The sequence below is a fragment of the Tribolium castaneum genome, chromosome 8, assembly GCF_031307605.1.
Source record: "Tribolium castaneum strain GA2 chromosome 8, icTriCast1.1, whole genome shotgun sequence".
NCBI classification, from domain to species: Eukaryota; Metazoa; Arthropoda; class Insecta; order Coleoptera; family Tenebrionidae; genus Tribolium; species Tribolium castaneum.
This window is the reverse complement of record NC_087401.1, coordinates 3,052,284-3,079,876: the sequence shown is the minus strand read 5'-3', so window position 1 is coordinate 3,079,876 and position 27,593 is coordinate 3,052,284. Positions and strand designations below refer to the sequence as shown.

The following is a 27,593-nucleotide window of genomic DNA, read 5'->3' as shown; positions in this document are numbered from 1 at the left end:
TTTAAAAGCAAAAGACGCATCGTTTGGGGAAAAAGCAGCTGCATTAGCAATTGCTGGTATAATGAAAAGCAAAGTAAAATTCGGAATGGGACCTAAAAGTAAAAAGGGTAAAAAAAAGAAGACAAAAAAACAACGAGTTCTAGTTGCTCCTAAATATGGTGGTTTTTTACCATTCCTATTACCACTATTAGGTGCTCTAGGCGCTTTAGGAGGAGGAGCTGCAGGGATAGCGACTGCTGTAAATAAAGCTTCGGTAGATAAAAAAATGTTGGAGGAAACTATGCGGCATAATAAAGCAATGGAAATGAGTAGCGGTAAAGGTGTAGGAAAAACTAAAGGGAAAGGTCTTTACATTGGTCCATATAAATGGTATCAGAAAAAAAACTCCCAGTAAAATTACCACGTCACGCCCTCACTAATATTGAAATAATAAAGTTTGCTCGACTATTACAAATTCCAAATTTTAGAGGTGTATATATGCGTAATAAATTACCGAAAATTATACATAAAAATGAAACAGGAATTATAAATTTAGATGAAGAAAAAAATAGTGGAACTCATTGGACAGCATATGTAAAAAATAAAAATAATATATTATACTTTGATAGTATGGGCAATTTAAAACCTCCAACAGAGATTATAAATTATTTCAAAAGTGATAATGATGGTAATAACATTACATACAATTATGATGGATATCAGAAAATGGGTTCATATAATTGTGGACAATTATGTTTAAAGTTTTTATATAGACACACATGCAAATTATAAGTTTAGTCGAATCAAAGATGCTGTTTGTATTAACAGGAAAATCAGCGATACTGAGTGCTGACTTTAATCCACCGATTGATGTTAGTGATGGTGTCTATGAACTGGGTGTTACAAATTTTGAAGTCTACAACAGTATACCGAATATTGATGAAGAAAATAATAAATTCTTTTTCGGGGATGTCGAATTTAAAATACCGACCGGTTGTTATCAATTAACCGATATAAACAACTATTTACAACATGTAATTGAAAAACAATTCAGTAATGACCTCTTATCTATTACTGCAAACAATAATACATTACATACACATATCAAAGCAACAAAAGATGTTGACTTTACCAAACCAAATACTATCGGACCAGTGTTGGGATTTAATAGTCAAATAGTTCCAAAAAATATTGGAAAAGATTCGGATAATATTGCAGACATAATGAAACTCAATTCGATTATGATTGAATGTAATATTACAATTGGAAGTTTTAAAAATGGAGAACCTGTACACATAATTTATCAATTTTTTCCAAACGTTCCACCTGGATTTAAAATAGTACAGTCACCAGATCATGTGATTTACCTACCCATTAGTGTTAAAACTATCAGAAATATTACACTTAAAATAATAGATCAAGATGAAAAGTTGGTCAATTTTCAACAAGAGACTGTAACAGTTGGATTACATTTGCAGAAGAAAGAAGAAAATGGGTATTAGTTTTAGAACTGACTCATATAAAAAGCAACAAAAGTGTAGAAAAACAGTTAGTACGAAACGAAACGTGCAACAATTAAGTAATAAAAATAAACTGTTTCTAAAATCATTAGGATTTGAATTATACACATAAAAAATGTTCGATATTGAGAAGGGTATTGAGTGGGATGAAGGTGTGGTAGGTTACAAATTTCAAAGTCATGAGGCATATACAGCCAGATATGAAAACACGGATGAAATTCGAATTCCTTTACAAGAAGATTTGTGTACACTACCATGTGATAGTTTAATTTTAATTGAGGGACAATTGGTTAAAACCGACGCTACAACCAATAAAACTGTACCAGCAACAGAAACCAAGTTTGTAAATAATGGTGTCGCTTTTTTGTTTAGTGAAATACGGTATGAAGTAAGTGGAGTAACTGTAGATACAAACACAAAGCCAGGTATTACAACAACTATGAAAAATCTGGCATCATTAAATCAAAGTGAAAGTCTGAAATTAACAATGTCTGGTTGGGATCTAAATGAAGAAGCCACTAAACCTATAGATGGATATTTTCAAGCATGTATCCCATTAAATCGACTATTAGGATTTGCAGAAGATTATAAAAATATAATGCTAAACATACCGCAAGAGTTAATATTAATTCGTAGTAATAGTGATGTCAATGCATTAATTTGTGCAACAAATGAGAAAGCACGAGTTGTAATTGATAAAATTGTATGGCTAGTTCCACATATTGTGCCCGGTTTAAAGGAAGAGGTTAAATTGACAAAAACCATTGAAAAAGATAAAGAAATTGCAGTACCGTACAGAAGCTGGGAACTTCATTCGCTGCCACTCTTTCCAAATACTACAAAGTGTAGTTGGCCTGTGAAAATCTCTACAAAATTTGAAACACCTCGTTATATTATCTTTGGCCTTCAAAGCAATAGAGAAGGACAACTTGATAAAAATATGAGTAAATTTGATAGAGGCGATATAACCAATATGAGAGTATTTCTAAATAATGAACGATATCCGTATGAAAATTTAAATATTTCATATAAAAAACACCATTTCGGTATATTATATGAAATGTTTACAAACTTTAGATCCCGATACTATTATACAGATAAAAAAGAAACACACATTACACCTACACAGTTTTTCGACAGTTATCCACTAATCATAATTGATTGTTCGATGCAAAAAACTGGTTTACAAACACAGTCTATTGCACTGAGAATTGAATTTGATACAGACACCGGTATAAGTGATGGAACCACCGCATATGCATTAGTCATTAGTGACCGAGCCTTTACATATACACCGTTGACAAAATCTGTAAAACAAGTCTAAATTTATATTAATAGTAATGGAGAACGAAGTGATTATAGACGTTCAAGGTTACAAAATTGGAAAAAAGTTTATAGTTAAAGAACTGGCTGCTTTAAGAGGAGACAAACTCGCACACTATGTTTTTCAACCCCCTTTCCCTTCACAACTTTTGAATCCTCAAGATGAAAAACAAGTAAAATGGTTAATGAAGAATTATCATTGTATTGACTGGAATATGGGACATATTCCATATTGGAAGCACGTACAAGTTATAAACAATGTGTTGAAGGATGTTGACAAAATTTACGTAAAAGGAAAAGAAAAAGCCGAATTTTTGAAAAAATATACACATAAACAAGTTATTGAATTTCCACAACAACCAACATTACAGGCCGATAAAGTTAAATGCATGTACCATCTAAACGATAACGCATATTGCAGTCTACATAACGTATTTTTTTTAAAACAAACATTTCGTTAAAAGTGTACAAAACATTGTGTAAATAATCTCAACTCATCAGTCTATTAGTAATCATGGATCAAGAGAGTTGGATAACGTGTCGTAATAATCCAGGACATCGCCTGAAAGTAAAACATCTTCGACGACATTTACGAAGATGTCTTCCACATCGTGAATATTCTTGGAGGAGTTTTGATTGCGGAAATGGGAATTATTTTGATTCATCTTTATCCCATAATACTAATAATGATTATCAACAATCATCGAGAAGCAACTTTGAAAATACAAACTCTTCAAAAAATATTTTTTGTAATGAAATGGAATATTAATTGAATTAATTAATTAATTGTAGTATTTATAAATAAATGTTATAAATTTATAAACATTTGTATTTTTTTCATAATATTTACCACTCCCTTACACTTTCAATAATCCTTGTACACCACCCAAAAAATTCATTTCATTTATAAAAAAGAGTTGATTATTGCAGTGGATATGAGTGATTTTTCTCATTTGTTCAATAAATTAAACAGGTTAACGATGTCCTTGAAACAGGCGGTTACACTCCATCCTGTCTACATAGGTCTTCTTTTTACATTTTTTGTGTCTATATGTTAACCTTGATGGAATACACCAATGTAGTTGCAGTAAGAAGTTGACCTTGACGGGAGCTTTCAACAATTTATAAAATTGCAAGGAGTGCATGCAGAAATTCATTCTGTGTTGTACAGGTAGTCTGTGTACGAAATAATGTGTTCAAATTATTTTGCTCATTTTAAACCGTGTTCTCATGGTGACGAGTGTTCTCAGTGTCCCGGTCCCTCAACTAGGACAACTGTAAGTAACCAGTCATCCAAGTTATTATTTAAAGTATTGAAGGGAAAAGTTGCAAATCCCTATCAAAACCGTAGTGGTTTTAATAGGGATAAACCTAGAATCAATATCGTTTCTGATGTAATTATTAGACCTGCTAATTCAAAATTAATCAAAAATGATGAGACACAATTTGAACAATTTGCCAAGTCGTCTTTAAGTCAATCTTTGAGGGAAGATTGTCTTGAAGAGGATGTGATTGAATGTAGTCAGTTAAGTGTGAAAGAGAAGCAATTAGCTAATCACGCTGTTGCTAACATTGTTCAAATCGTTGATGAGGATGATGATTCTATGGTTACTCCTTCATCACAACCTGATAGTGAATTATCGTTTTCTTTACCATTCACGCAATACCTGGCTCAACATGGTATTGAAAATGATTATTCGGACGACATCTCGTTGACCTTAATAGACCAGTTTATTAACGAAGACGAGGCGGCGTCCAATCCGGTTGTGGATGAAGGAACTTGTCCCATCAATAATTCGGTTACCGATGAGTTAAATGTATTTGATAATGATATGATGGTGGTGGAAGAACCCCCAATCTCTCCCAGTCCACCACAAAGCCCCTTCGTTGAGCCAGTGTTTACCCGCCCCGTTACACCAACATCTCCTGAAGCGGCACCCGCGGTATTAACTCAACCCCCTATGATAATATCGCAGGACATCATTGATGCTTTATCGGAGCCTTGGGTTGAGGTGGAAAACGTTATCAATGGTAACGTTGAACATCCCCCTCAACCCAATTCACCGATTATTGAGGAAAATGATGTTCTGCCAGAGAGATTGATGGTGGTAGAGGCCGAAAATAACATCATTCGGTCACCATCACCACCACCGTCACCCATGATATTATCACAGGGCGTCAATGACATACAACAACCATCTGGATCCGAGGTTGATGTGGAACTTAACATCATCACACCACCACTCCCTCAGCCTCCTGCAACGTTCGATCCGATGAGTATTATTACTCAAAATGTCATTGACGCACTGGCAGAGCCGTGGGTTGAAGAGAGGAGGCAGGGTGAAGAGATGGATGTTGAAAATGACATCATTCAACCCTCTCAATTGTCACCCATTCTAGGGCAAATAAATAATAGAGTTGAGAATAGGGTGGAGGGTGGAGACGTTGATGTCGAAAACGAAGACAATGACGACGACGACAACATCATTCCACCCACTCCGCCTCACTCACGATCAAGGAGGAGTCGGCGCCCTAGAAAGCCTCGTAGACGTGCGCGAAAGTCCCCATTAATATTAATTACTAATAATTATAATATTAATATTAATATTAATGATGTTAATATTAATTTTTAATATTAATAAATCCTATTTCCGTCCTACACTCATATCAAGTACATTTAATTCGGACGCGATTTTCCAAATTTTAACATCATACTACCTACAACACGATGGCAAGCATGCTGCTCCTCCTCGAGGTCTTGCTGGATACCTATCTTTGAACACAAAAAAATATATATTTATATAGTATAAATAAAAGTCTTTCAAAGATAGTAACAGAAGGCAGCAAATTTATTATTAAACTTTATTAGTAACCTGTTTAATTTATTATTTCATATTTTCATAAGAAAATGCATCACTGTGAAAACTGTAATAAACAATTTACAACCCGTCAATCACGACTACGCCACGAAAAGCTCTATTGTCAAGTGGTCAAAAAACAGGAAAATGGAGGACCGGCCGCCAAAAAACAGAAAATATGTCATTCAACTGGTAAGTTTTAACTAATAGGTACTCTATTTTCAATTATTTTTCTTTTCTAGCTAGCAACAATTATATGTGCGTTACATGTAATCAAGAAATTGCTCCAAAGCTTATTACGGCTCATGAGAGAAGTAGACAGCACAGAAATAATTGTCAAAGTACTCCCTTGGAGGATGGGGTGTTTGCACTCAGCAGTGCATTTAAATCACGCATCGCTTCATATAGGATTTGTGATGAGGGCGATTATATCGATTTAAATGAATTTATGGATAAAATTCACAATAAATTACTTGGACTTATTGTTTCACAAATTGAAAAATTTAGTACAATCAAAATTAATTTGGAATTATTTGGATTGTATACCATTGAGTCAAAAAATATATTTGATGTAAAATCTTTCAATACTACTAACAGAATTGTCACTTTAGGCACGAATATTAGGAATATGTTGCATGACTTTCAAGAAGTTATTAGTCAAAAAATGATGGATTTTTTGGAACGAGATTCAGGTAGTTATATATTGTAAAAATCTATATAATACAATTATTTTTTTTGCTTCTGTGTTTTAGGCTGGACACTTGTGAAAATTTTACATTTAGAATTAAATGTAAACTATTACAATCCATTGAAAGCTTCATCGTATATCCCACTACCGCCAAGCGTGAAAATGAAGAGGGCAATAGTTAATGTTCAAAATCAGGATATTCATTGTTTTGGTTGGAGTGTCGTAGCAGCAGTGTGTCTACCTATGGGACCAGAACATTTACCCAGTTCATATCCACATTGGTCGACACTTTTTAATTTCCAAGGTATTGAATTTCCTGTAAAACTGGATAGTATTGCAAAATTTGAAAGTCAAAATAATGTCTCTCTTAATGTTTACGGACTTGAATTACTTTATGTAAACAATAAGGTAAAATTTGAAATTGTGGGACCATTATATTTTACAAACTTTAAGAAACCGGTACACATAAATTTATTATTGTTGAGTGATAACGATGGTAATCAACATTACTGTACAATAACTAATTTGCCACGTTTAGTATCTTCCCAACTCTCAAAACATCATCATTCAAAATTTTTCTGTGATGGATGTCTACAATATTTCACAACCCAAGCTTTATTAGATAGACATTCTTCGACTGATTGTGGAAAACTTTATGCTAGAATCCCAAATAATGAATTAATAACAAATAGATTTGGTTATAATGTTCCCGCTAATGTATTAGAATTTCAAAATTATCATCATAAAATGACTATCCCATTTATTGTTTATGCTGATTTCGAATGTTTATTGAAACCTATGAGTACAGTTGCACCAAATCCAAATCAATCATTTTCGATAAAAACTTTTCTCCATCAACCATATTCATGTGCATATTACATTAAATGTTCATATAACGATCAATTATCTAAATTCCAAAGTTTTCGAGGACAGTCATCTGTGGTTGACTTTATTACAGCATTAGAAATAGATTTGATAGAGATTTATAAAAAGTATTTAAGTATTGTACAACCAATGCTTCCATTAACTATTCAAGAAGAGTTTGATTATCTTACAGCAACGGAATGTCATATTTGTCAAAAACCTTTTCAACAGAATGATATTAAAGTAAAAGATCACTGTCATTTAACGGGTCGTTATAGGTCTGCCGCGCACAGTAATTGCAACTTGAATTTTCAAATTCCAAATTTTATTCCGATAGTATTTCATAATTTAACAAATTATGATAGTCACTTATTCATTAAAGAGTTGGCCCTTGAAGAAAGTGAAATTAATATCCTTGGTAAAACTAAAGAGAAATATATTACATTTTCGAAAAAAATTTGTGTAGGCGAATATCTAAATTCAAACAATCGAATAGTCAAGGAGCACTTACACTTGCGTTTTATAGATAGTTTTCAGTTTTTGGCATGTTCATTAGAAAAACTGGCAGCAGCCTTGGATGATGCTCAATGTATGGAAGTAAAACGATACTTTCCCGTTGACAGAGAATTTCAGTTAATTAGACAGAAAGGGGTTTTTCCATATTCATTTATCGATGATTTTTCTAAATTAGATCTCATGGAATTACCACAAAAAATTGATTTTTACGATAAACTTCGCGATGAGCATATTTCTGAAGATGATTATCAACGAGCTAATACCGTATGGAATACATTCCATTGTCAGACTCTAGGCGAATATTCTGATCTCTATTTAAAAAGTGATATTTTACTATTAGCTGATGTCTTTGAGAATTTTCGAAACATGTGCCTTAAGCATTATGAACTTGATCCAGCACATTACGTGACAGCACCATCTCTTAGTTGGAATGCTATGCTTAAATTTACCCATGTAAAATTAGAATTATTGACTGATATAGATATGTTGCATTTTTTCAAAAAAGGGATTCGTGGGGGAGTTAGTACATGTGTTAAACGAGCAGCTCAAGCAAATAATAAATTTCTTCCAAATTATGACCCTTCGAAACCGACATCATACATTTTATATCTCGATGCAACAAATCTCTATGGTTGGGCTATGAGTGAAGTACTCCCTTTAGGTGGATTTACTTGGTTAACGCAAGACGAAATTAATTCACTTAGTATTATGGATTTGACTGATACCACACCTGAAGGTTATGTCCTTGAAGTAGATATCTCTTATCCTTATCATTTACACAACTCTCATAATGATATGCCATTTCTACCTGAAAATTTAATTCCACCAAACGGAAAATGTGCGAAACTCATTCCAAATCTATGTGCTAAAACAAACTACATAATACACTATCGAAATTTAAAACAAGCTCTACAAAATGGACTAGAATTGACAAAAATTCATAGAGTACTAAAATTCAATCAATCGTCATGGCTCAAACCATATATTGATTTAAATACGAAATTACGAAATCAGACTAAAAATAAGTTTGAAAAAGATTTATTTAAACTCATGAATAATAGCGTGTATGGAAAAACCATGGAAAATGTCGATAATCGGGTAGATATTAAACTGGCTACACATTGGAAAAAAAACGGTCACAAGTATGGAGCAGAGACATGGATAGCCAAACCACAATTTAAAAATTGTTCTATTTTTAATGAAAATTTAGTTGCAATAGAAATGAATAAAGTTCAAGTAACGTATGATAAACCTATTTATGTAGGATTCAGTATATTGGAAATTTCAAAAACTTTAATGTATGACTTTTTTTATAATTTCCTTAAAGTTAAGTATGGAAATAATGTACAGCTTTTGTATACGGATACGGATTCATTAATTTTAGAAATTTATACGGAAAACGTATATAATGATATTAAACAGAATATCGATCGGTTTGATACTTCAAATTATCCCGAGAATAATATTCATGATATTCCTAAAACTGTGTCTATTATCGGTAAAATGAAAGATGAGTATGCTGGTGTACCAATTGTACTTCTTTATGGCACCGGTGCCAAAGCATATTGTGTGCAAACAGTGAATGATTTAATTAAAAAGGCTAAAGGTGTAAGTAAACATGTAATTGATAAATCTCTAACACTGTTACAATATCGGGCAATTGCAACAAATCCTTCATCTTCATCAGTTTTCTGTGTTATGAACGTTTTCAAATCTTATTTACATAATATGTATACCGAATTAAGGAATAAAATAGCACTGTCTAATTTCGATGATAAACGATACATTTTAGGTAATTCAATTGATACATTAGCCTGGGGACATTACGATATTGATAGAGATCGAAATTTAGATTCTCTAATTAGAGAATTGCAAAAATATGTGGAACCCACTGATTGAATTTTACCTTATTGTAGATATGTAACGATATGTAACCATTTATTTTTACTACGTATTTATTATTATTATTATTATTATTATGTATTTATAATTGATGTAATGTGTAAAGTATTTTTATTTGTATTCTGTAAGTCAACAATGAAACTTGTGCAACAAAAAGATTTATTAAAAATTTCTAACCACGACTATTCAGTTTGTGTACCCTATCAACAGTTTCCTAAACATAATACTTTATTCAATAATAGTGTAAAAAGAGGACTAGTGGTTGGACGTTCTGGATGTGGAAAAACAAATGTGATATTAAGTCTCTTGCTGCATCCAAATGGATTACGCTTCACAGACATTTACTTATTTTCAAAAACCCTACAACAACCAAAATATCAATTTTTAAAATCGGTTCTGGCACCTCTCGATAAAGTCGGTTACTATGAATATGAAGATGGTGCCGAAATTCCTCCTCCTAAAGAAATCAAACCCTATTCCATAATAATATTTGATGATGTAGTCACTTGTAACCAAAATATAATACGTGATTATTTTTGCTTTGGTAGGCATTATAATGTCGATTGTATATTTATTAGCCAAACGTATTCTTCCATTCAGAAACAATTAATTCGTGATAATGCTAATTTCATAATTATCTTTCCTCAGGATGTATTAAATTTAAAACATATTTTTAATGATCACATTGGTACAGATATGTCATTTGAAACCTTTCAGAAAATGTGTTCACAGTGTTGGCAAAAACCGTATGGATTTGTTACTATTGATAAGGATGCTGAACAAGACAATGGGCGTTATCGTAACGGTTTTGATCAGTTCATTAAAATATAAATGTAAATGTTTGTCAAAGATTTATTTATTAGTCGACGATCGACATGGATAAACGTTTAGCTTTAGAGCTGGATAAGGCAAGACGACACGTTAAACAAAAAGTACGATCATTATCTTCACACATTGCAAGTTCGCAAAGACGTTTCGCAACCCATATTCAACCTCTAACTGATCCAATAAAAAGTTTAATTTCTGAAATTAAACATGAACGCGAAGTTGTCCCAAAACAGGAAAAAATATCAATTCATCATGAGATCAAGCAACCGGAGGCGAAGCGACTTTTTGAGTCAACCACTACAAGCCGTAGTACTACATCGCTCGATCCACGATTCAGTTTAATGCGACAACATGCGGCTGCTAGCACACCCAGAGAGGAGGGAGAATCACTCAGGAATGTGACCATTGGAAAGTTGCAAGAAACATTAATAAATTTGTCAAAAACCGATGCATTTCGCCATTTTCTTAAACAATGGACCGGTTTACCTCGACAGTACATTGAAGATATGATTATTGACACAGAAAACAAATTTGATCATCAATATGGTGTGAGACATGGAACCGAGGCAAATAAATTTTTTATTGGCAATTCTGAAATTGATTTCAAAGACGATCATGTAATCGTTCAAAATGTAGCTTATCCTGATACACCTGGATTGTATGAATTATTATTTAAAAAAAATCCAACTAATTATACTCAATCAGATTTAGAAACTTATCGAAATATTGTCATTCGAACCAATGCAGACAGAAAAAACTATAAACCAAATGCACAAATTCTGGGTAATGTAGGGAACAAATATAAAACAATTATTCGACATTTCTCGAGACAGCCACAACCGCTTCAGGAACACCGTACATCTCAGTCGCCGCCATTTTACAGTGATACTGAAGAAAGCCTTGATGCAGATCAAGGTCAATCGACTCCTGTCCAGCAACGAAGCCGCAGTAGTAGTCTTTCAATTCTCGTACCACCAGCACGTAAACAGTATCCGCGACTTCGCAACATACCTGCAATACAACGATTGCAGACTCAAGGTCATGAACAATCAACTCCGACAAGTAGTATCCAACCAATATCAAAAAGAGTTAAGGGTGGTAGTATTCTTCGCACATTGGCTTTAACAGATAAAAATTTAGAATTTGTTCCCTACAAAAATCCCAACACACTCGTAAATAGACTACGTCTTTTATTATCATCGACAGTAGCTGGTAATAATAATCATATGAATGAAATCAATCGCATCATAACAGAATTGCGTGAATCGAAAATAATTCGTTAATAATTTAGAGACGACTTGTATATATTGCAAACACATTATATTTTATAGTTAGTATTTCTACATACTTTATTCATTCAATAGACAAGAATATGACATTAGATAAATTTGGTGAACACATTAGTGAACACAGAATTCGGACAACTTTACAACGTGTCAAATCTTTCTCATATACCACAATCTCACTCTTTGGGACACTGGATCCAGCTAAAAAACTTTTTGTATTATTTAATATTGGTACAAATTATATTTTCCCATTAAAAGAAGCAACGATTACGTCTGTAAATGGTAATCCATCGAGCGGGTGGATTGCATTAATTAATTCGAAACAAACTACGAATTTAATTGGTCAAATTTTACGTGAAGGTGACAAACTATCATTTAAATATGGACCCAAAACATCAGAAGCTAAACCGATATATATAGAAATAGTTTTAAAAGTACCAATCCACCATGAAGCGTAGTGATTTAAATATTAAGCGTCAAGTTGTTAATGAACTACATGCACCGGCGAGAGTGAACTTTAAAAGACGACGTGTGATAGTGAAAGGTTTAAATGATTTATTGCAACTCGATCTGGTTGAAATGATACCATATTCACGCGTCAATAAAGGCTTTAAGTATATCTTAATGGTTATCAATGTTTTTTCTAAATTTGTATGGGCTGTTCCATTAAAGAATAAGTCGGCTTTAAGTGTTGTAAATGCAATGAGTGAAATTTTAAAAACTCGACGTAACGTTCCTAAAAACATTCAAACAGATCTGGGAAAGGAGTTTTACAATAAACATTTTCAACAATTAATGAATAAATACAAAATTAATCACTACAGTTCTTATTCGAATTTAAAAAGTAGTGTTGTCGAGCGCGTGAATCGAACAATCAAGGGAATGATGTATAAAGAATTTTCGGTGCAAGGTCACTACAACTGGATAAACATTTTACCTGACATAATAAAAAAATACAATAATACCAGACATGGGACTACTGGTTTAAAACCGATTTCAATAAATAAGAAAAACGAACGCAAAGTTTTGGATCAAGTTTATAGTCATCTTAAAACAATGGACATTTATAAACCCAAATTTCAAGTTGGTGATTTTGTTCGAATTAGTAAACATCGACATCTTTTTAAGAAAGGGTACACCCCAAATTGGAGTAATGAAGTATTTACAGTTTCGAAGATTCAAAATACTAATCCTAGAACTTATTTGCTACAAGATGTTTCTGGAGAAACAATACGAGGAGGTTTCTACACTGAAGAATTACAAAAAGTTAAATATCCGAATGTATATCTCGTTGAGAAAGTTTTACGAAAGAAAGGTAACCGTTTATTCGTCAAGTGGAGTGGAATGGATAAAACTCATAACTCTTGGATTAATTCATCGGATATTACATAGATAATTATTATTATGAATTGTTTTTTTTTAATAAAATAAACTAAAAGGAATCAATTAAAACACTTTATTTCATCAATATTATAGGTAGTACATTAAATATCCTTAAATCTATTATAAATCCTCCATATTATTCTACCACTTATTTAATTATAAACTAATTAAATCAAGACGTCTCTTGAAACCTTTAGTTTACCTCGCCTTTGGCGCGCGCCCGACACTGATCAAGGTTAACAAGTCTGCATCACATTACCTATGCATAAGAAGACGCACATAAATAATACATGAATACAAATACTATAAAAAATAAAACTACAACAATGCTATTTTTAGTAACTAATTTGAATTTTTGAATTGTAGTTTTGTCTGTGGAAAGCAATTTCACATATCCACATTTTGGAGAATGTTTTTTATGCTCCATAAACGCATCATCACTTTTTTCCCATCGTGAAATTATTACTCCACAAACAAAACACTGGGTACAATCAGATATTTGAATATAAAAGAATCCCGCTTTTGCTAAACTCCATGGAGATGGGTATGAATGTACCCAGTTCTTATATGATAACAGTCTTTTATCAAAACACTCGTATAAACATTTTTCATATTGTCCATCGTCTAGACACATGATTTTTATTCATTTATTTTAAGAAACTATCACTAGCACAAAACGCACACTACTTCACACACATAAGTCTTTTTCCGATAATTTCATCCTACTCTTCGGCACTCTCGTTAACTGTAAATGAAATATACATTTCTTTAATTTCTTTTCATCCTCCATTTTACATTATGTTCACTCACCTAATATTTCATCATCAACACGTTGAAACTCAAAACAATGTGCAGATGTCGGGTTTCTAGCATCTTCTTTTCCCAAATATATTAAATATAGTGGACGTGGATCTCGTAATAACTCATCAATTTTCTCCTCAGTTAAATAATCACTTATTCTTCTCGGCAGAAACACTGCATAATTGTCCAACTCAACAAGCACTGAATTTCCGAACAGAGACTTTGTGCGTCTAATATTATGTATGCGGAATCTTGTGTTCAACTCTAGCTCACCAGCTTTTAAAATGGGCTTCTGTCCGCATCGAGCGATTCGATTCAATACATCCATGACCCAGCAGCGAATACTCTTAGACATTAACACAGATATATGCACTTTTTTTATATTATTATTTCTCGGAGGATTAAATCAGTACTGACTGCTATCAAACTTGTACTAAATTCTATATATTAACTATACCCCCACTTTTTAACCTTGAATGAAAATGCATCAATATTGTGGCCTTGAAAAAGTGAGATAATGAGAAAAAGTGAGATGAAAACATCAAAGATAAAGAGGGAATGAGTGGTCTTGAAACAGTGAGCGACTCTCTGCTTGCAGGTCACACTTACTTGTATCAGTAGGTTGAAATAGGTGTACATAAAAACATGTAGCTTTTTTTTACAACTTTTATTTTTTTTATACAATAATATAATATTTACAGTTTACTACGACTACTACTACTTTGCTAAACTTATTCTACACTATTTTTACGAAAGAACCCCGACCCTAAAAAAATTCACAATAAATTACTGTTGAAAAAGATTCAATAAAACTTACTTCTTTAATTTAAGGCATTATGATTCCTTTTAGATTTTAAGAAGTCGAGATAGCTGGGCTCATTGAAATGATCCCAGTTCTCCTCTTCTTCCTTCATCATCACTTCACATGAGGATCTTTGTTTTTCGACATTATGAATTTTTTTAGATTTCAGGAAGTCGAGGTAGCTGGGCTCATTGAAATGATCCCAGTTCTCCTCTTCTTCCTTCCTCATCACTTCATGTAAGGCCCTTTGTTTTTCTTTATCGGCCCGATGGCACTTCCATATGTGCCTTTCGAGCCGAAACCAAAGAAGAATGTGGTTTTTGTCGTATGGACAAACTATGATATCCTCTGAAAAAAAATTATTTCCAACTAAACTACTAAAAAAATATTAAACTTACCAGGAGTATTATAAATAGAACTTTTTCTGATGGGTTCCATTTTTAAAGAATTTCTTGTTATAGTAGATATACACAAGAACTGTGTTACACAACACAACACATTATCTTTTATACAGTTTGGGGTGGAAAATGAGTAAGGACAATTGCGCGATTCATCTTGAATGAGTGAGGAGTTGTTGGCCTTGAAAAAGTGGGGAGTAGCATGAATAACCTTGACCTTGAAAACATCAAGGTCCAATAATGCCTTGGCCTTGAAGTGGTGGGGGAAGTGGGAGGGGTTGGCCTTGAAAAGTAAGAGAGAGAACGAGTGGCCTTGAAAGAAAGAGAGGGAAAATGGGCGGGGTCAAACTCAAGGTCAAGGTTGTGTTGTGTTGTCCCCCCATTCGTTATCTACTAATAATAATAATAATAATAATGATAATAATAATAATAATAATAATAATTAAAATAATAATAATAATAATAATAATAATAATAATAATAATAATAATAATAATGATATAAATACTTATAATAATGAATTTCTTTCTAAATTAAAGCTTAGTTTTTCTAAGCAAAAATGATGCTTATTTTGTGTTATCTGAGCGTTTTCTCATTTCTATGCAAGAGATCATCTGTGATCTGTGTTTTTAGACAAGAAATTGTCTAAAATTAATAACTCATTTTAAAACTGGTATAAAAACATTTACTATACAAAAGTTATAATCGGTTTTTAATAATAATAATATTAATAATAATAATAATAATAGTAATAATAATAATAAAAATAATAGTAATAATAATAATAATAATAATAATAGTAATAGTAACATAAGGAATAATAATAATAATACTTTTAATAAGGAAAAATGAAGCTTATTTTGTGTGTTACATGAGCGTTTTCTCATTTCTATGCAAAAGATCATGTGTGATCTGTGTTTTTAGGCAATCTAAGCCATTTTATAGTTTTTAATATTTAACAAAAATTTGCTTTAAAATAAAATGTTTGAAAAACTGAAATTAAACTAAATTAATTGTGTCTAACACTTTAGTAGAGGAAAAAGGAGGAGACATAAAAGTCACTAAAGCCTTAGAGTTGTCTTTAGTCGTCATATTAATAACAATAACATTAATAATAACAATACTAGTAGTACTAAATTTGCTTATATGCAAGCGCTTACTTAAGGTAACAGTTTTTTTGTTTTTTGCTTATATCTCGAAAACAGTTACTCCTATCAATTTTTACTTTTTTACCAAAATTAAAGGTGATAAAATTTCCTACAAAATAGTTATTTGCATTTTACATGTAGAACTAACCATAAGCGAGATATAAGTTTGAAAATAATTAATAATTAAAAAAAAGTGTTTTAACAGAAAATGTCTTGTGATTTAAAATACACTTAATTTATTGGGTCCAATACTTTATTAGAAGAAAAAGGAGGTGACATAAAAGTCACTGAAGTCTTTAGAGTCGTTTTTAACTGCTGCATTTTTGTCTTCGTCTCAAACATTGAAAACTGAATTACATTTTTGTTCAGTAACAGTTACAGTTTTCTTATTGGTTTTTTGCTTATATCTCAAAAACAGTTACTCCTATCAAATTTTATCTTTCTTTCAAAATTAAAGCTGATAAAATTTCTAACAAAATAGTTATTTACATTTTTCTTGTAGGACCAAGCATAAACGAGTTATAGAGTTGGATATAAATAATATTTAACAAAAATTTGCTTTAAAATGAAATGCTTGAAAAACCGGAATTAAACTAAATTAATTGTGTCTAACACTTTAGTAGAGGAAAAAGGAGAAGACATAAAAGTCACTAAATGTTTCAGAGTCGTCTTTAGTCGTCATATTAATAACAATAACATTAATAATAATAATACTAATAGTACTAAATTTGCTTATATGCAAACGCTTAATTAAGGTAACAGTTTTTTGGTTTCTTGCTTATATCTCGAAAACAGTTACGCCTATCAATTTTTATCTTTTTTTCAAAATTAAAGCTGATAAAATTTCCTACAAAATAGTTATTTGCATTTTTTTGTAGGACCAACCATAAGCGAGTTATAGAGTTGGATATAAATAATCTTTAACAAAAATTTGCTTTAAAATAAAATGTTTGAAAAACCGAAATTAAACTAAATTAAGACTAACACTTTAGTAGAGAAAAAAGGAGAAGACATAAAAGTCACCAAAGTCTTGAGAGTCGTTTTTAGTCGTCATATTAATAACAATAACATTAATAATAATAATACTAATATTACTAAATTTGCTTATATGCAAGCGCTTAATTAAGGTAACAGTTTTTTGGTTTCTTGCTTATATCTCGAAAACAGTTACTCCTATCAATTTTTAAATTTTTACTAAAATTAAAGCTGATAAAATTTCCTACAAAATAGTAATTTGCATTTTTCATGTAGGACTAACCATAAGCGAGATATAAGTTTTGAAAATAATTAATATTTAAAAAAAAAGTGCTTTAACAGAAAATGTCTTGTGATTTAAAATACACTTAATTTAATGGGTCCAATACTTTATTAGAAGAAAAAAGAGGAGGCATAAAAGTCACTGAAGTCTTCAGAGTCGATTTTAAATGCTGCATTTTTGTCTTTGTCTCAAACATTGAAAACTGAATTACATTTTTGTTCAGTAACAGTTACAGTTTTCTTATTGGTTTTTTGCTTATATCTCGAAAACTGTTACTCCTATAAAAACAAAAATAAATAAAATGTTTGAAAAACCGAAATTAAACTAAATTAATTAAGACTAACACTTTAGTCGAGGAAAAAGGAGAAGACATAAAAGTCACCAAAGTCTTGAGAGTCGTTTTTAGTCGTCATATTAATAACAATAACATTAATAATAATAATACTAATATTACTAAATTTGCTTATATGCAAGCGCTTAATTAAGGTAACAGTTTCTTGCTTATATCTCGAAAACAGTTACTCCTATCAATTTTTATCTTTTTACTAAAATTAAAGCTGATAAAATTTCCTACAAAATATTTATTTGCATTTGTTATGTAGGACTAACCATAAGCGAGATATAAGTTTGAAAATAATTAATATTTAAAAAAAAAGTGCTTTAACAGAAAATGTCTTGTGAATTAAAATACACTTAATTTACTGGGTCCAATACTTTATTAGAAGAAAAAAGAGATGACTTAAAAGTCACTGAAGTCTTCAGAGTCGTTTTTAAATGCTGCATATTCGTCTTCGTCTCAAACATTGAAAACTGAATTACATTTTTGTTCAGTAACTGTAACAGTTTTCACTTTGGTTTTTTGCTTATATCTCAAAAACACCAAAATAGTTATTTACATTTTTCTTGTAGGACCAAGCATAAGCAAGTTATAGAGTTGGATATAAATAATATTAAACAAAAATTTACTTTAAAATAAAATGTTGAAAAACCGAAATTAAACTAAATTAATTGTGTCTAACACTTTAGTAGAGGAAAAAGGAGGAGACATAAAAGTCTCTAAAGTCTTCAGAATCGTCTTTAGTCGTCATATTAATAACAATAACATTAATAATAACAATACTATTCGTACTAAATTTGCTTATATGCAAGCGCTTAATTAAGGTAACAGTTTTTTTGTTGTTTGCTTATATCTCGAAAACAGTTACTCCTATCAATTTTTACCTTTTCACCAAAATTAAAGCAGATAAAATTTCCTTAAGAATCGTTATTTGCATTTTTCATGTAGAACTAACCATAAGCAAGATATAAGTTTGAAAATAATTAATAATTAAAAAAAATGTGCTTTATCAGAAAATGTCTTGTGATTTAAAATACACTTAATTTATTGGGTCCATAACTTAATTAGAAAAAAAAGGAGGTGACAGTAAATGCTGCATTTTCGTCTTCGTCTCAAACATTAAATACTGAATTACATTTTTGTTTAGTAACTGTTACAGTTTTCACTTTGGTTTTTTGCTTATATCTCGAAAACTTTTACGCCTATCAATTTTTATCTTTCCTTCAAAATTAAAGCTGATAAAATTTTTTACAAAATAGTTTTTTGCATTTTTTTTGTAGGACCAACCATAAGCGAGTTATAGAGTTGGATATAAATAATCTTTAACAAACATTTGATATAAAATAAAATGTTTGAAAAACCGAAATTAAACTAAATTAATATTAAAACAATTATTAATATTATTATTATTAAAAACCGACTATAACTTTTGTATAGTAAATGTTTTTATACCAGTTTTAAAATGAGTTTTTAATTTTAGACAATTTCTTGCCTAAAAACACAGATCACAGATGATCTCTTGCATAGAAATGAGTAAACGCTAAGATAACACAAAATAAGCTTCATTTTTCCTTAGAAAAACTAAGCTTTAATTTAGAAAGAAATTCATTATTATAAGTATTATTATTATTATTATTATTATTATTATTATTATTATTATTATTATTATTATTATTATTATTATTATTATTATTATTACTTTTATTGCTATTATTATTATTATTATTATTATTATTATTATTATTATTATTATTATTATTATTATTATTATTATTATTATTATTATTAATAACCGATTATAACTTTTGTATAGTAAATGTTTTTATTGTATTTTAAATCACAAGGCATTTTCTGTTAAAGCACTTTTTTTTAAAATATTAATTATTATCAAACTTATATCTCGCTTAAGGTTAGAACTACATGAAAAATGCAGATTACTATTTTGTAGGAAATTTTATCAGCTTTAATTTTAGTAAAAAGATAAAAATTGATAGGAGTAACTGTTTTCGAGATATAGGCAAGAAACCAAAAAACTGTTACCTTAATTAAGCGCTTGCATATAAGCAAATATAGTACTATTAGTATTATTATTATTAATGTTATTGTTATTAATATGACGACTAAAGGCGACTCTGAAACCTTTAGTGACTTTTATGGTTTTTCCTTTTTCCTCTACTAAAGTGTTAAACACAATTAATTTAGTTTAATTTCAGTTTTTCAAACATTTAATTTTAAAGCAAATTTTTGTTAAAGATTATTTATATCTAACTCTTTAACTCGCTTACGGTAGGTCCTACAAAAGAAATGCATTTAACTATTTTGTAGGAAATTTTATCAGCTTTAATTTTGAAAGAAAGATAAAAATTGATAAGAGTAAATGTTTTCGAAATATAAGCAAAAAACCAAAGTGAAAACTGTTACAGTTACTGAACAAAAATGTAATTCAGTTTTCAATGTTTGAGACGAAGACAAAAATGCATCATTTACAAACGACTCTAAAAACTTCAGTGACCTTTCTGTCACCTCCTTTTTCTTCTAATAAAGTACTGGACCCAATAAATTAAGTGTATTTTAAATCACAAGACATTTTCTGTTAAAGCACTTTTTTTTTAAATATTAATTATTTTCAAACTTATATCTCGCTTGTGGTTAGTCCTACATGAAAAATGCAAATAACTATTTTGTAGGAAATTTTATCAGCTTTAATTTTAGTGAAAAGATAAAAATTGATAGGAGTAACTGTTTTCGAGATATAAGCAAGAAACCAAAAAACTGTTACCTTAATTAAGGGCTTGCATATAAGCAAATTTTGTACTAAAAACAACTTTGAAGACTTTGGTGACTTTTATGTCTTCTTCTTTTTCCTCTACTAAAGTGTTAGACACAATTAATTAAGTTTAATTTCGGTTTTTCAAACATTTTATTTTAAAGCAAATTTTTGTTAAAGATTATTTATATCCAACTCTATAACTCGCTTATGGTTGGTCCTACAAAAAAAATGCGAATAACTATTTTGTAGAAAATTTTATTAGCTTTAATTTTGAAAAAAAGATAAAAATTGATAGGAGTAACTGTTTTCAAGATATAAGCAAAAAACCAATAAGAAAACTGTAACTGTTACTGAACAAAAATGTAATTTAGTTTTCAATGTTTGAGACGAAGACGAAAATGCAGCATTTACTGTCACCTCCTTTTTCTTCTAATTAAGTATTGGACCCATAAAATTAAGTGTATTTTAAATCACAAAACATTTTCTGTTAAATCACATTCTTTTTTAATTATTAATTAATTTCAAACTTATATCTCGCTTATGGGTAGTTCTACATAAAAAATGCAAATAACTATTTTGTAGGAAATTTTATCACCTTTAATTTTGATGAAAAGGTAAAAATTGATAGGAGAAACTGTTTTCGAGATATAAGCAAAAAACAAAAAAACTGTTACCTTAATTAAGCGCTTGCATATAAGCAAATTTAGTACTACTAGTATTGTTATTATAAAGGTTATTGTTATTAATATGACGACTAAAGACAACTCTAAGATTTTAGTGACTTTTATGTCTCCTCCTTTTTCCTCTACTAGAGTGTTAGACACAATTAATTTAGTTTAATTTCAGTTTTTCAAACATTTTATTTTAAAGCAAATTTTTGTTATATATTATTTATATCTAACTCTATAACTCGCTTATGGTTGGTCCTACAAGAAAAATGCAAATAACTATTTTGTAGAAAATTTTATCAGCATTAATTTTGAATGAAAGATAAAAATTGATAGGAGTAACTGTTTTCGAGATATAAGCAAAAAACCAAAGTGAAAACTGTAACAGTTACTGAACAAAAATGTATGTCAGTTTTCAATGTTTGAGACGAAGACGAAAATGCAGCATTTACTGTCACCTCCTTTTTCTTCTAATTAAGTATTGGACCCAATAAATTAAGTGTATTTTAAATCACAAGACATTTTCTGTTAAAGCAAATTTTTGTTATATATTATTTATATCCAACTCTATAACTCGCTTATGGTTGGTCCTACAAAAAAAATGCAAATAACGATTTTGTAGGAAATTTTATCAGCATTAGTTTTGAAAGAAAGATAAAAATTGATAAGAGTTACAGTTTTCGAGATATAAGCAAAAATCCAATAAGAAAACTGTAACTGTTACTGAACAAAAATATAATTCAGTTTTCAATGTTTGAGACAAAGACGAAAATGCAGCATTTAAAATCGACTCTGAAGACTTCAGTGACTTTTATGTCACCTCCTTTTTCTTCTAATAAAGTATTGGACCCAATAAATTAAGTGTATTTTAAATCACAAGGCATTTTCTGTTAAAGCACTTTTTTTTTAAATATCAATTATTTTCAAACTTATATCTCGCTTATGGTTAGTCCTACATGAAAAATGCAAATAACTATTTTGTAGGAAATTTTATCAGTTTTAATTTTAGTTAAAAGATAAAAATTGTTAGGAGTAACTGTTTTCAAGATATAAGCAAAAAACCAAAGTGAAAACTGTTACAGTTACTGAACACAAATGTAATTCAGTTTTCAATGTTTGAGACGAAGACAAAAATGCAGCATTTAAAAACGACTCTGAAGACTTCAGTGATTTTTATGTCACCTCCTTTTTGTTCTAATAAAGTATTGGACCCAATAAATTAAGTGTATTTTAAATCACAAGACATTTTCTGTTAAAGCACTTTTTTTAAATATTAATTATTTTCAAACTTATATTTCGCTTATGGTTAGTCCTACATGAAAAATGCAAATAACTATTTTGTAGGAAATTTTGTCAGCTTTAATTTTAGTAAAAAGATAAAAATTGATAGGAATAACTGTTTTCGAGATATAAGCAAGAAACCAAAAAACTGTTACCTTAATTAAGCGCTTGCATATAAGCAAATTTAGTACTAAAAACAACTCTGAAGACTTTGGTAACTTTTATGTCTTCTCCTTTTTCCTTTACTAAAGTGTTAGACCCAATTAATTTAGTTTAATTTCGGTTTTTCAAACATTTTATTTTAAAACAAATTTTTGTTAAAGATTATTTATAGTTTGCATATAAGCAAATTTAGTACTATTAGTATTATTATTATTAATGTTATTGTTATTAATATGACGATTAAAGACAACTTTGAAACCTTTAGTGACTTTTATGTCTTCTCCTTTTTCTTCTACTAAAGTGTTAGACACAATTAATTTAGTTTAATTTCAGTATTTCAAACATTTTATTTTAAAGCAAATTTTTGTTAAATATTATTTATATCCATCTCTATAACTCGCTTATGCTTGGTCCTACAAGAAAAATGCAAATAACTATTTTGTAGGAAATTTTATCATCTTTAATTTTAGTAAAAAGATAAAAATTGATAGGAGTAACTGTTTTCGAGATATAAGCAAGAAACCAAAAAACTGTTACCTTAATAAAGCGCTTGCATATAAGCAAATTTAGTACTATTAGTATTATTATTATTAATGTTATTGTTATTAATATGACGACTAAAAACGACTCTGAAGACTTTTGTGACTTTTATGTCTTCTCATTTTTCCTATACTAAAGTGTTAGACTCAATTAATTTAGTTTAATTTCGGTTTTTCAAACATTTTATTTTAAAGCAAATTTTTGTTAAAGATTATTTATATCCAACTCTATAACTCGCTTATGGTTGGTCTTACAAAAGAAATGCAAATAACTATTTTGTAGAAAATTTTATCAGCTTTAATTTTGAGAGAAAGATAAAAATTGATAGGAGTAATTGTTTTCGAGATATAAGAAAAAACCAAAGTGAAAACTGTTACAGTTACTGAACAAAAATGTAATTCAGTTTTCAATGTTTGAGACGAAGACGAAAATGCAGCATTTAGAAACGACTCTGAAGACTTCAGTGACTTTTATGTCACCTCCATTTTCTTCTAATAAAGTATTCGACCCAATAAATTAAGTGTATTTTAAATCACAAGACATTTTCTGTTAAAGCACTTTTTTTTTAAATATTAATTATTTTCAAACTTATATCTCGCTTATGGTTAGTTTTACATAAAAAATGCAAATAACTATTTTGTAGGAAATTTTATCAGCTTTAATTTTAGTAAAAAGATAAAAATTGATAGGAGTAACTGTTTTCGAGATATAAGCAAGAAACCAAAAAACTGTTACCTTAATTAAGGGCTTGCATATAAGCAAATTTAGTACTAAAAACAACTCTGAAGACTTTGGTGACTTTTATGTCACCTCCTTTTTCTTCTAATAAAGTACTGGACCCATTAAATTAAGTGTATTTTAAATCACAAGACATTTTCTGTTAAAGCACTTTTTTTTTAAATATTAATTATTTTCAATCTTACATCTCGCTTATGGTTAGTCCTACATGAAAAATGCAAATAACTATTTTGTTGGAAATTTTATCAGCTTTAATTTTAGTAAAAAAATAAAAATTGATAGGAGTAACTGTTTTCGAGATATAAGCAAGAAACCAAAAAACTGTTACCTTAATAAAGCGCTTGCATATAAGCAGATTTAGTACTATTAATATTATTATTATTAATGTTATTGTTATTAATATGACGACTAAAAACGATTCTGAAGACTGTTACCTAAGTAACACAAGTTGGTGCCAGCCGGCTCTGGGTGTTGGGCGTGGGTGATCACAAAGAACTATAAACCGAAGTTATTGGGCGCCACTAGTTGTATAACCCCAACTAGAGGGAAAAAAAAAGAAAGGAAAGAAAAAGGGGTTTCCCCGAAATTAAATTTTAATGGATTAAAATATTATATAACAAAGATTTAAAAAAATGTAGGAAATTAAAAATTATTAAAGAAATAAAAAAATACTATTCTATCTACGCTGGACAAGTAGACAGGAGAAAAGTGATTCTCTTATACCTATCACGTGCTCGGAATATTATTCTTTGTCGGCCGCAAACTCATAGATCTATGTTTTGTGACTGATATCGATAAGCGCAAAATTAATAACCGAATCTACCAACCGATATGTCCAGAGACGATTTACAACGAAATTATATATATTAAATTACAAAATGAGATCAGCAATATTACCTTTGATCGTGAGGCGATCAAACAAAAAAAATTGGAAGAAAGAGAACACACGAGACAGCAAAAAGGCTCGAGGTTAGGGGGTTCCGGCGCGTCCGTAATTAACAAAGGCTTGCCTGACCGTCTTTTCGATGAGGGGCTCCCTCAGAGGTAGCTGTTGACCTCGCAGATGGCGGGTTTGGTGATAACGGCGAAGGACCACGTCCGGAACGAGAGATGATGGGATGTTAGGTCCCCTCGAAGGTTTTACTCCCCCCCAATTTGAAGCCTTTGATGTTGGGCGGCTTCCTCGTGTTAGCAAAAGAATTTTGTCCTGCGAATCCGACTATTCGGCTACGGCGATGGTGCGAGCATTTACCACGAAAATCTTAGTGAAGCTGCACTCACAACGAATCACTCCATACGATACTTAAATTTTCACACTCGATGACCGCAAATCTCCACAATAATGTGAGATGATCTAAAATCTGATCACTCGAGATGACTCCCACAACGGAGCTAGGACAAAAGTGCTAGAACGATTTCCGTTCGGAGTTTTAAAGAACGAGACTCAGAAAAAAAGTGAAACGGAAACGAAAATTTAAAATTTACGCGCTAAACAGAAGATAAGAGGAAAACTAGGGAGTTTAGAAAGGTAACTAAGATTGACAATTACAGGTTAGATTCAAATTCAAAACAGATAAGAAAATGTAAACAATGACATGGGCAATTAAACTAAGGCCCCCATAGCCCACATGGGAACCCCTAGGGCAGGCAAAAGGAAATAAGGAGGCTATCCGGCCCTAACGGATAGCATTTCCGACGATTTTCCCAACTAAGTTATCAAGGTACCAACCTACGGTTTTAACCAGAAACATTTTCAGGACAGTGGGCACTAAAAGGCTGCGACATTCAAGTTTGCCCACAACTGAATGCGGGACGCACCGAGCCACATATAAGGAAGAAAAAAACATTTCTTTGTAAGGTTGACAAAAAAGCGGACATCACAGAAGGAACAGGAACATTGACGCTCCGACGTCAGCCGTTCACTCTGACGCCGTTAAGGGCATTAAAATTACACCCTGACCCGCCCTTCTAAGTCAGGGTGGATTTTCCAAACGTAACAAGACTTTGGTGACTTTTATGTCTTTTTCTTTTTTCTCTACTAAAGTGTTAGACACAATTAATTTAGTTTAATTTCAGTATTTCAAACATTTTATTTTTAAGCAAGTTTTTGTTAAATATTATTTATATCCAACTTTATAACTCGCTTATGGTTGGTCCTACAAGAAAAATGCAAATAACTATTTTGTAGGAAATGTTATCAGCTTTAATTTTGAAAGAAAGATAAAAATTGATAGCAGTAACTGTTTTCGAAATATAAGCAAAAAACCAAAGTAAAAACTGTTACCGTTTCAGAATAAAAATGTAATTCAGTTTTCAATGTTTGAGACGAAGACGAAAATGCAGAATTTAAAATCGACTCTGAAGACTTCAGTGACTTATATGTCACCCCCTTTTTTTTCTAATAAAGTATTGGACCTAAAAAATTAAGTGTATTTTAAATCACAAGACATTTTCTGTTAAAGCACTTTTTTTTTAAATATTAATTATTTTCAATCTTATATCTCGCTTATGGTTAGTCGTACATAAAAAATGCAAATAACTATTTTGTAGGAAATTTTATCAGCTTGAATTTTAGTAAAAAGATAAAAATTGATAGAAGTAACTGTTTTCGAGATATAAGCAAGAAACCAAAACACTGTTACCTTAATTAAGAGTTTGCATATAAGCAAATTTAGTACTATTAGTATTATTATTATTAGTGTTATTGTTATTAATATGACGATTAAAGACAACTTTAAAACCTTTAGTGACTTTTATGTCTTCTTCTTTTTCCTCTACTAATGTGTTAGACACAATTAAATTAGTTTAATTTCAGTTTTTCAAACATTTTATTTTAAAGCAAATTTTTGTTAAATATTATTTATATCTAACTCTATAACTCGCTTATGGTTGGTCCTACAAGAAAAATGCAAATAACTATTTTGTAGGAAATTTTATCAGCTTTAATTTTGAAAAAAAAATAAAAATTGATAGGAGTAACTGTTTTCGAGATATAAGCAAAAAACCAATAAGAAAACTGTGACTGTTACTAAACCAAAATGTAATTCAGTTTTCAATGTTTGAGACGAAGACGAAACTGCAGCATTTAAAAACGACTCTGAAGACTTCAGTGACTTTTATGTCACTTTCTTCTTCTTCTAATAAAGTATTAGACCCAATAAATTAAGTGTATTTTAAATCACAAGACATTTTCTGTTAAAGCACTTTTTTTTAAATATTAATGATTTTCAATCATATATCTCGCTAATGGTTAGTCTTACATAAAAAATGCAAATAACTATTTTGTAGGAAATTTTATCAGCTTTAATTTTAGTAAAAAGATAAAAATTGATAGGAGTAACTGTTTTCGAGATATAAGCAAGAAACCAAAAAACTGTTACCTTAATAAAGCGCTTGCATATAAGCAAATTTAGTACTATTAGTATTATTATTATTATTAATGTTATTGTTATTAATATGACGATTAAAGACAACTTTGAAACCTTTAGTGACTTTTATGTCTTCTTCTTTTTCCTCTACTAATGTGTTAGACACAATTAAATT

At 30.3% G+C, this 27,593-nt stretch overlaps 2 long non-coding RNA genes across 3 annotated transcripts; one reads left to right on the top strand and one right to left on the bottom strand.

The window, feature by feature from the left end:
* Positions 1–3,968: 3,968 nt before the first annotated feature.
* Positions 3,969–8,783, top strand: LOC135266918 (uncharacterized). 2 transcript variants are annotated; one of them, XR_010335134.1, is made up of 4 exons: positions 3,969–4,099; positions 4,997–5,872; positions 5,923–6,372; positions 6,433–8,783. It is a non-coding gene; the product is annotated as an uncharacterized LOC135266918 (long non-coding RNA). The 2 variants fall into 2 exon arrangements; XR_010335133.1 differs by having other exon boundaries at positions 4,997–6,372.
* A 4,423-nt stretch (positions 8,784–13,206) lies between these two features.
* On the bottom strand, positions 13,207–15,537 carry LOC135266917 (uncharacterized). Its single transcript, XR_010335132.1, has 3 exons — positions 15,149–15,537; positions 14,766–15,098; positions 13,207–14,714 (listed from the first exon to the last, which is right to left on the bottom strand). It is a non-coding gene; the product is annotated as an uncharacterized LOC135266917 (long non-coding RNA).
* Positions 15,538–27,593: the final 12,056 nt, after the last annotated feature.